We start from the raw sequence: 10361 nt of genomic DNA on the forward strand, positions 1-10361 counted from the left end.
TATATTTTCTTGACAGCTGAACAGCGAGGGGGATGTTTTGGCTGGTGTAAATACCTATAGGCTGAAGAAGAATGCATTTATCTACTTACTGAGTTTGGGTATATTGTTGAGTTGAGGAATTTTAGATAAGGCACCCTCTTTACCTAATCAAAGCACTGGAGGACAGTAGGATGGGGAATGGCATTTTATTGTTCTTAGTTCGAAGAGGAGTGCTTTTTTGAGTGGTGAGGGAAAGAATGTGATAATTATTCTCAAATGACTGAAGATTTATCATAGGGAAGAATTCTGTGATGCCCCAGGGGGCAGACTTAGAGCCTTCTCCCTCCCATATTGGACTGGTCAAAAAGTACTGATGATGATTTTACTTCCTTACCTCTGAAATCTGTTGGTTCATCTCTTCCTCACACGTATCACCTTTGTTTAGACATATTTCCTATTTCAGAAGGAAGGAACAGAGAGAAGGTAGGAGAGGGAAAGGGGAAGAAACAAACCATTTACAGGTCTCCTCTCTATTCTTTCTTATGTTTTCTCCTTTCTCTGGTTCATCCTCAACTTCAGTCAGAGTAATTTTTCAAATCAGAAAATAAACTTATGGTTACCAAAGGGAAAAGGGATGGAGGGATAAATTGGGAGTTTGGGATTGACATATACACACTACTATGTATAAAACAGATAACCAACAAGGACCTACTGTATAGCACAGGGAACTCTGCTCAATATTCTGTAATAACCTAAATAAGAAAAGAATTTGAAAAAGGATAGATATATGTCTATGTATAACTTAGTCACTTTGCTGTGCACCTGGAAGTAACACAGCGTTGTAAATCAACTATACTCTAATATAAAATAAAAATTAAAAAAAAAATTCTAGGGAATTATACACCACATCTGCTTAAAACAAAGCTGATTAATAAAACTTAAAGAAAGAAGGTCAATCATGTCACTTCCTCATTTAACATTCTTTACTGATTCCCCATAGCCTGGAGTTCAAACTCCTTGTCACGAAGAACAAGTGTTTTCCTAATTTGCCTCTAACAGACTTCTGTCAGTCTTATCTTCTGCTCCACAACCTTTTATTCGGGACATACGGAGCCACTTGAAGTTTCCAAATATGTTGTGCTCTTTTAGGCTTCCATGCTTGTATTTATACTATTCCTTGGACCTGGAATGTTCTTTTTCTTTTGAGTCCTTTTCACCCTTTCTCTAATACCATGCTCTCTTTGAAGCCTTCTCTGACCACTCCCTTAGCAGAGCAGAGGTAGTGGCTTCTGCATCCAGTTTCTCGGAGAGCACTTTGTATGTCTGTGTACCGGCATTTATTATTCCACCGTCAGATGTCCTACCCCTGCTCGCATGACACTGTGAGGTCCCTAGAGGCAGTTGTGTCACTGTCCCCAACTCCCAGTACACTGTGTTTCTGCAACGGAGAAACACTTTGTGTTGAAGCTCTTTAAGAGGTGTTGAAGCTCTTTACAGGAGGATTTCATCTTGACATGAGTTAGAACTTTTAAACAATTATAGCTGTTCAAAAATTGAAGAGGCTGCCTGGTACAGAGTAGGTGCTCAACAAATAAGTGGATTATTGAATGAGCTGTGAACACTTGAATCTCCTGTCACTAGGAAGTATTCAAGTTTTTGACAGGCTCATTCAAGTCATAAGAAGGGCTTCATGATGAATCATTGAAAAATTTTCATCAAGAGTTGACGAAATACAGTTAGGCTGTATTTCACTATATTTTGGGAAGTATCTATCTATCTATGATATCTATCTACACACACATATACATATGTATGATTAAAAGTTTCTCTCTGTCTACCTAAATGATTAAAATAATACGAATTTTTTTCTACATCATATTTCTTTCTCTTTTTTCCTGCTTGAGGATTTGATTAGGACAGTCAAGTGTGAATATTATTTAAAGTATTTTTCTTTTCCTTGCAGCAACTAGGGCTATTCATACCTTCTCAATTCGTTTGCACAAGTCTTCAGGGTAATTCTTGCTGCTATTGATCACTAAAGTACCTACATGATAGGAGTGGATTGAAAAAGTTAATACTTTGAAGGGAAAGGAAAATCCTCTTAGTTCCTCTTCAAAGTTAGAGAAAAAGAAGAGAAATTATGCAAAAAGGGAAATGGCATGTTTCATATTTTAATTTTTAAGACTGACTTGTATATGATAATTTATATCTCTTTGACTATAGCATTTTTATGTAACTTTATTATTTATCCAACTTTTCAAAGTGTCAAAATTTATATAGGAAAGGTACTACCTATTATTATGATGTACCCTTCGGTGTACAATCCTATACAATCCTTGACATGAAGTGATGCTCTTGATATCATTGAGGTAAACAGAATATCCTAAAAGAGAATCTTCCCTGATACAAGGACAGGATAATACCACATGGAGGAAAGAAGGGGGCATAGTTAGGGATGGTATAACAAATAGACAAAAATCACAAAAGTCTACATCAACTGTACTCCAATAAAAAAATTTCAGAAGAGCAAAAATATATATATAAAAGTCTCAAGCAAGAGAAGTTTATTTCTCCATCATATAAGAGGGTGAAGGTAAGCTGGTGGTCCAGGGAGAGTAGGCAACTCTGCTCAGTGAGGATATCAGCCAACTAGGTCCTACTTGATGCTTTGCATTCCCGAGGGCAGCAGTTTTCAAACGTTAGCCTGTGTCAGACCTGGAGGGCTTTTTAAAACACAGAATGCTGGACCCCAAGACCAGGGTTTCTGATTCAGTATGTCTGGGGTGGGGACTGAGAATCTGCATTTCTAAAAAGCTCCCAAGTGATACTGATGTTGCTGGTCAGGGGACTAGCCTTGAAGAGGCACTGTTCTTGAGTGCTGTCTCCATCCTCCCTAGCCCCCTGGAAGGGAAAAACAGAAAGCAAAAAAGATATGACCCAGAGGTTACACATACTTCTTCTGCTCAGATTCTTTCAGGCAGAACATAGTCAAATGGCCACATCTACCTCCAAGAGAAGTGAAAGTACAATAGTTTCTATTATTAAAGGGAAGAAGAAATCATTCCAATATTGAGTCTTCTGACTTATGAACAAGTTATATTGTCCAGGTTATTTAGGTCTGTGATTCTCTCAGCAATGTCTTGTATTCTTCAGTGAGCAGGTCTTTCACATCTTCTATCATAATTATTCTTAAGTGTTTCATATTTTTGATGCTATTGTAAGTGATATTATTTTTAATATTAAAATTTTGAATGTTTGTTGCACATATATAGAAATACAGTTGTCAGTTCTCTCCAAAGAGATCTATAGAATCAATACAAACCCAATCAAAACCCTAGCAGGCTGTGTGTGTGTGATATTGACAAACTGACTCTAAAATTCACATGGAAATACAAAGGACCTAGAAGAGCCAAAATAACTTTGAAAAAGAAAAACAAAATTAGAAGGCTAATATCACCTAATTTCAAGACTTATAAAGCTACAGTAATCAATAAACTATGGTAATAGTGTAAAGATAGAAAAAAAAGATCAATGAACCAGAAAGGTCCAGAAACAGACTCTCACATATATGGACAATTGATTTTTGACAAAGGTGCAGAGAGAATTTAGTGGAGAAAGGATAGTCTTTTCAACAATAGTGCTGGAATAACTGGGTATCTATATGCAAAACAACCAGAACAAACCAGTTCAAACCTTATACCATATACAAAAGTTAACTCAAAATCTCAAAATGGATCAGAGACTTAAATGTAAAATCTAAAACGATAAGACATCCAGAAGAAAGCAAAAGTAAAAATCTTTGTGACACTAGGCTAGATAAAGATGTATTAGCTATGACACAAAAAATATGATGTATAAAATAAATATTAATAAATTCAACCTCATCAAAATTAAAAAACTTCTCCTCTCCAAAGGAGAAAAGAATGAGAAGACAAGCCACAAGCTGGGAGAAAATATTTGCAAAGCATATAACTGCTAAAGCACTGTATCCACAATATGCAGAAAACTCTCAAGACTCAATAACATGAAAATAACACAGTTAAAAATGGGCAACAAAATTAAACAGACTTAACCAAAGAAACTACATGCATGGCAACTAAATACATGAACAGATCCTTAATATCACTATGTATCAGGAAAATGCAAATTAAAACCACAATGAGATTCCACTACACACCTATTAGTTGGCTAAATTAAAAAGATTGGCATATTAAGTGTTGACCAGGATGTGGAGCAGCTAGAACTTTCAAACTATGCTGTTGGGAATGTCAAATGGTAAAGCCACTTTGGAAAAGTTTGGCAGTTTAACTTTCTTAAAAATTCAACATACACTTACATATGACCCAGCCATTCCACTCTAAGGTATTAACCTAAGAGAAAAGAAATCATATGTCCATACAAAGAACTTTTACATGCATGTTCACAGCAGTTTTATTTGTAAAAACCCCAAACTGGAAAAGAGCCAAATGTCCTTCAATAGGTGAATGGATAAACAAATCGTGGCATATTCCTACAATGGAATGTTACTTAAAAATAAAATGGAAGGAACTAATGATCTATACAACATGGATACATCCCAAAATTTCTATGAAAGAGTCCAGATATTGAGTACATATTGTACGAGTCCATTTTGATAAAACTTTGAACATGAAAACTTATCTATATTGACAGAGCAGATCAGGTGTTGCCTGAGAGGGTAGGTGGGATGAGTAAGTGAGAGGAATTAGAAAAGGCATGAGGAAATTTGGGACTGATAGAAGTATCATTACCTTGAATGTGATAATGGTTTCATGGATTTATACGTATGTAAAATTTATCACATTGTACACTTACTGTGCTTATTGCATGTTTTATATCTCAATAGAGTTGCTTTAAAAAAGGAAAAGAGGAAAAAAATAAGGATCAAATAACATATGAGTTATTGTAGCTTATATTGATTTTTAAAAGATGTACTAGAATTCAATTGAACTAAATGGATGTTTGACTATTTTCAACTATTTTAAAAGCAGTTCATGTACATGAAAGCCTAAGCATGGATGAGGTTCAAGGGATATTTTAGTTCTGTTGTCTTCATGTTACCAAATAGGGAACACGTATCTAGAGTCAGAGTGATTGAGAGGAAGATCTTGGAAGACCAGAATTTTAGTTCTGATTTCTCCAAGTGTCCTGGAACTAGCTTATTTATCTGACCAATCTAATTTTGCCACCTGTAAAATAGACAAAATAATACTTAGCTCAGAGGACAGGGTGGAGAAAGGAGGCAGAATAGCTAGTAAAAGCGCTGTTAGATTGTTTGAAGTAGGAATAATTACTATCCCTACATATTCTTTTTCCGGACACTCTCCTTAGTTTTTCCACTCCCTGGAAATCTCTTTTGTCATTCATGTCATTCAACTTCAGTTGGCATCTTTCCTATTTAAAGCAAAAAGTGTTGAGTCGGCAGATTTGACGGACTTCTGAAGCCTCTAGTGACTCGGGGCTGACAAAACTCTTAACTCTTTTTGGCCCAGAAACTGAAGCTCAGGGATTTGCCCGTTTCAAGTTGCTTTGGAGGCAATTGTGGCTTTTCCCCAAGCTTGGTCTTGCAGGGGCAGCCAACTGAGTGAAGGAGTGAGTCTGCTTTTATACCCAAGCTGAAGCTTTGAGTAAAACTTAGCTGCTGTAAGAGGATTAGGGGAGGGCTGGAATGCACTCCTTGCCAGACTGAAGTGCTAGCATCTCCCAAAGGTGTCTGTTTGGGGCGAGTCATTTTAGCTGCTTATATCAGTGCTCAGCACAGACCCTTGTACAGATGCTTCAGAGAAACAGCACTGAGGTGTCCACAACTAACACATAAGCATTACCACCAAGCACTAAAGTTATAACGAGCAGCCTGTGAGACCAGCTGGGATGTAGAGGATGGGCTTTTGTATCATGCCTTCCCAGGGACAACCTTTCTGTTTCCTACAGGATAGAGGAGAACTTCAATCAGTGGGGTGCTGGTAAATGCTTAACCACTGGCTCCGGGTGGTGGGGAGAGGACTGATTTGTAGTGTCTTCCAATTTCCATGATTTAAATACTATCGTCATGGTCAATTTCAAGTTTCTAATATATTGTCAACCAGCTCACAAATTCCACAAAGTTTAGATTGGCTCTCAAAAGCCGGCGCAAGCTGACTCCAACACGCCGCTGGATTAAACAAACCAGTGGGTAAGGGCAGCCATAAAGTAAAGCCAGGGTCATTCTCCATATCTCGCCCCTAACTCTCCCCCTGGACTAGCAGGTCCTGTTACAGTTCATGAATTGCCTAAGGTCCCACCAACACTCAGAGACAGAGATGAGACTTCTTCTAAAAACTAAAGAATGGATAAGATATTGGTTTTTTCCTTCTCATACTTTCTGATTAAACATGAGTGTGTCTTGTACAGTTTGAGTCAAACCTACGAAAATTTCTCAATTATCAGGATCAAAGTTCCCTTTACAGGTAGTTGATTTTTAATTTCTGGGCTGAAATGGTGCCCACAGATGCTGAGAAAGAAGATGCTGTGGTGTTCTCTCTGGAACATTCCCCAAGCATACTAGTTCTCAGTGGGGTCAGAGTGATACATTCCCTGGGGAATGTTTAGGAAATTTGTTGGGAATATTTTGAATTGTCCCAATGATTTAGGTTCTTCAGTGGCTTAAGTGTCACCACAGCATATGGAGAGGCAGAGACACTCAAGATTTTGTAATACCAGAACAGTCTCACATAAAGAATGGTCCTGTATTCTGTACAACTTCAGATGTTCCCAATAGGCACCCATGTAAGTGAAAAATGCTGTTTACAACTTTCTAAGCCTGGAATGTAACACCATTTTACCTATGAACATACAGTAAATTTTTACCATGTAAACATATACAGAATTTTCTAAGAATGCAACTACGATGTAAGTGGAAGGGAAATTATGTCACATTTTGGTGAGAACATTATCAAGCATGACATAATATTACTGAGCTATCTCCCAACTTGGAACAGCGTATCATTGCCCAGAAGATGGCCTAGTGTTTGTAGCTATTGCACATTCAAAGTGATTTAAAGTATATAGGAATAGAGTTGTCTAGCCTTTATTTCAAGATGTCAAATAGAAACAAAAGTGTGTTTTAAATCTAAACATTTGTTGTAGATAAGTGCAAACATAGGACTACTTCATTATGTTTTCTGGTGTATTCGTGTTTGAGCATTTCTACCTTGAAAGACATATCATTTCATTATGTTTACTCTGTCCACTGTCCAGTCCAGCACCCCAGTCAGGAAACTAGGAAACTCAGCTCCTCTCTCCTTCCCACTCCTTAGATTCATTCACTATGTTCTGTTGATTCCATTTCCTACTTGTCCTCTTCTCCCACTACACCGGTACTGCTTTAGTTCAGGCGCACGCTATTTCCTGTCTAGACCATTCCAAAGTCTACCAATTAATCTCTCATTGTGCACTCTCCCCACCCCACTCCCGCCAACCCATTCTCTACACAAATGTTAAATGATCTTTCTAAAACACAAATCTGGGAAGTTGCTTCCCTACTGAACATTTCATCGGGTCCCTGCAGAAGAGAGGATAAAACCTAGACTTCTCAGGATGGTGCCACGAGACAGTCTCTGTTGATCTCCGTCTGCTCTCAAATCAGACTTCGCACAGTGAACCATCAGCCATTTCACTTCTCTGCGATTTGGACACACTGTTGTATTTGTTAGGAAATCTTTCTCCTCAGTCCTGCCAGCCTGGCAAATTTCATTCATCCTTTAAGACCCAGCCCAATTTCCTGTTCCAAACCTCCCTGACATGATGGCTTCAAGTGACCCTAGTACTCCCCTTCCTTAACGATGTTTAGTGCACTCTATTAGAACAGTCCGATTACTACCAGGCGTGACGCCAGCCCACTGTCCCACTTCCCTGTCCGTATAAGATGATGGCGAGGGAATAAAGACGTCACGATTGTCAAGGTTGACCTGCCAGTTGGATGCGGGCAATTGGAGGCTCCCAGCCCTCTCCCCTGTCTTTGGAATGTACATTTCACCCACCATTTCCACACTAGGAGCTATTTCAAGGACACAGCCTTGAGGGGTAAGATATTGTTGAGACCATCTGGATGGTACATACATGACTGAACATAATTAAGGCCTCTATATACATTTTTAAGATTCCCGCCAGCAGGTGCAGAGACCTACTCATCTTGTGGTCCCAAGACAAGCCTCCTGAGTAATCTCCCTTGCTGATTACACCTGCCACCTACCAATCTGGAGTGGTCTGCCTGTTTCATTGGTCTCTCCTCTGGGTAGGGGGGCCAATTTTAAATTTCACCCAGGTAACCAACCAAATTCCTGAGGTTGCAAACTAACAGTGATCCTTGGCCTTGAGGGGAGGGCTGTCCTTCCCAGCCCTTGCTTTACCAGGATGACAAAGCCAATGAGGAGGCCTTCAAGAGGACTACTTGAAGGATGGGGAGAACTGCATCTCTTTTTAAAATAATTAATTAATTAATTAATTTTTATTTGTGGCTGTGTTGGGTCTTCATTGCTGTGTGTGGGCTTTCCCTAGTTGTGGCGAGCGGGGGCTACTCTTCGTTGAGGTGCACGGGCTTCTCATTGCGGTGGCTTCTCTTGTTGTGGAGCATGGGCTCTAGGCGCACAGGCTTCAGTAGTTGTGGCACGTGGGCTCAGTAGTTGTGGTGCACAGGCTTAGTTGCTCCGCGGCATATGGGCTCTTCCTGGCCTAGGGCGCAAACCCATGTCCCCTGCATTGGCAGGCAGATTCTTAACCATTGCGCCACCAGGGGAGTCTGAGAACTGCATCTTGATTCTGGCTGGATTTTTTTTTTTTAAGTATCTTTTTATAATTATTTTTTAAGCACAAATGCCCACGCAACTTTTACTTACAAGGTAGTTCTGTATAGACTGAATTAAAAAGTTAGTGACCTTGATATTACAAATTATGTACAATTAAATGTAGTTCACAGGGTACATAATTACACTTCTCACTTCAGAGGGCAATTATAGTTGAGACTGAAAGAAAGTGTAATGTCCACTCATAGGTAACAGGATGGGAAGTCTCCCTGAAGGTTTTGCAGATGATTTTTTTAAAAATTATTTATTTATTTATTTATGTATATTTTTGGCTGTGTTGGGTCTTCATTGCTGCATGTGGGCTTTCTCTAATTGCGGCGAGCAGGGACTACTCTTTGTTGCGGTGCGTGGGCTTCTTATTGTGGTGGCTTCTCGTTGCGGAGCACGGGCTCTAGGTACACGGGATTCAGTAGTTGTGGCGCACAGGCTCTAGCGTGCAGGCTCAGTAGTTGTGGCGCACAGACTTAGTTGCTCCACTGCATGTGGGATCCTCCCGGACCAGGGCTCGAACCCGTGTCCCCTGCATTGGCAGGCAGACTCCCAACCACTGCGCCACCAGGGAAGCCCTGCAGATGATTTTTATTTGTTATTGCACAGTGTGAATTTCTAGGGGAAAAAATAATACACTAACCCTTGGGTCCCATACAGGCAAATTAAGATTGCATTCTTCAGGTTGTTTCAATAGGACTGGCTTTTGCCATTCCCATTTAGAAAATACCAAGAAAAATTTATGTGCAGGAGTTGATGCTATTGCATTTGGATAAAGCTGGCAAATTCTTGCTACTAGCATAGCCCAGGAAACACCACAGAGGAAACCTAATATATTGGAATAGATGTGGCATTTAGCCCACAGTTTGATAGATCTCAGGGTTAACCTGAAGTTGTCAATGTTTAGTACTAGATGTAAAATTTCATCAGTTACCCTGCAACGTTAAGATTTCTTATGTATCTTGCATCTAAAGTTTTAAGCAGAATGTCATCTCTTAAGTCCAAGTCTTCTGGAAAAGTCTGCAGTGCTCATCTGGCAAACAAAATATCAATCTCTATCCCATGAAAACACAGCCTGATAACTTATTACAAATGCCTGTTCGACAGCTCTTACATCTTTTACTTCTCACTGTAATCTCAACTTATCATAGAATGAGGTGAAAAAGTCGCTTCGATCATCATGTCTTGGGGCAACACACAACGCATCTGTATCAGTACCTTTCGTAGGTACTCCTCATCTATAAGATCCAAACGTAAAAACTCTTACCAGGCTATTTAATTTTCCCCAAATGAAAATCCTGCGCTGCGGTTCTCTTCCTCTCCCAAAACCCCCAAAGGACTTGAGCGGCAATTAGTTTCTGTGTAAGTAGGCGGTCAGATGCCTTGGGGGATGCTAAACTGATGGGACGGATGACGCCATGGTGCTTCTGCCGCGGCTGCGCTCGCCATGATCACCGCGTAGTACGGCGGCCACTTCCGCCCTGGGCGTGGCCACTGAGGCGGAAGGGAGAGGGGGCGGGCCTCAGCCCCGGGTCC

General features: G+C 39.9%; 1 long non-coding RNA gene across 1 annotated transcript; it reads right to left on the reverse strand.

The window, feature by feature from the left end:
* Positions 1–385: 385 nt before the first annotated feature.
* LOC125960424 (uncharacterized) lies at positions 386–10149 on the reverse strand. The gene is made up of 3 exons (XR_007470076.1): positions 10093–10149; positions 1962–2023; positions 386–433 (listed from the first exon to the last, which is right to left on the reverse strand). It is a non-coding gene; the product is annotated as an uncharacterized LOC125960424 (long non-coding RNA).
* Between the last annotated feature and the right edge of the window lie 212 nt (positions 10150–10361).

Source organism: Orcinus orca, chromosome 11 (assembly GCF_937001465.1).
Source record: "Orcinus orca chromosome 11, mOrcOrc1.1, whole genome shotgun sequence".
Taxonomy (NCBI): Eukaryota; Metazoa; Chordata; class Mammalia; order Artiodactyla; family Delphinidae; genus Orcinus; species Orcinus orca.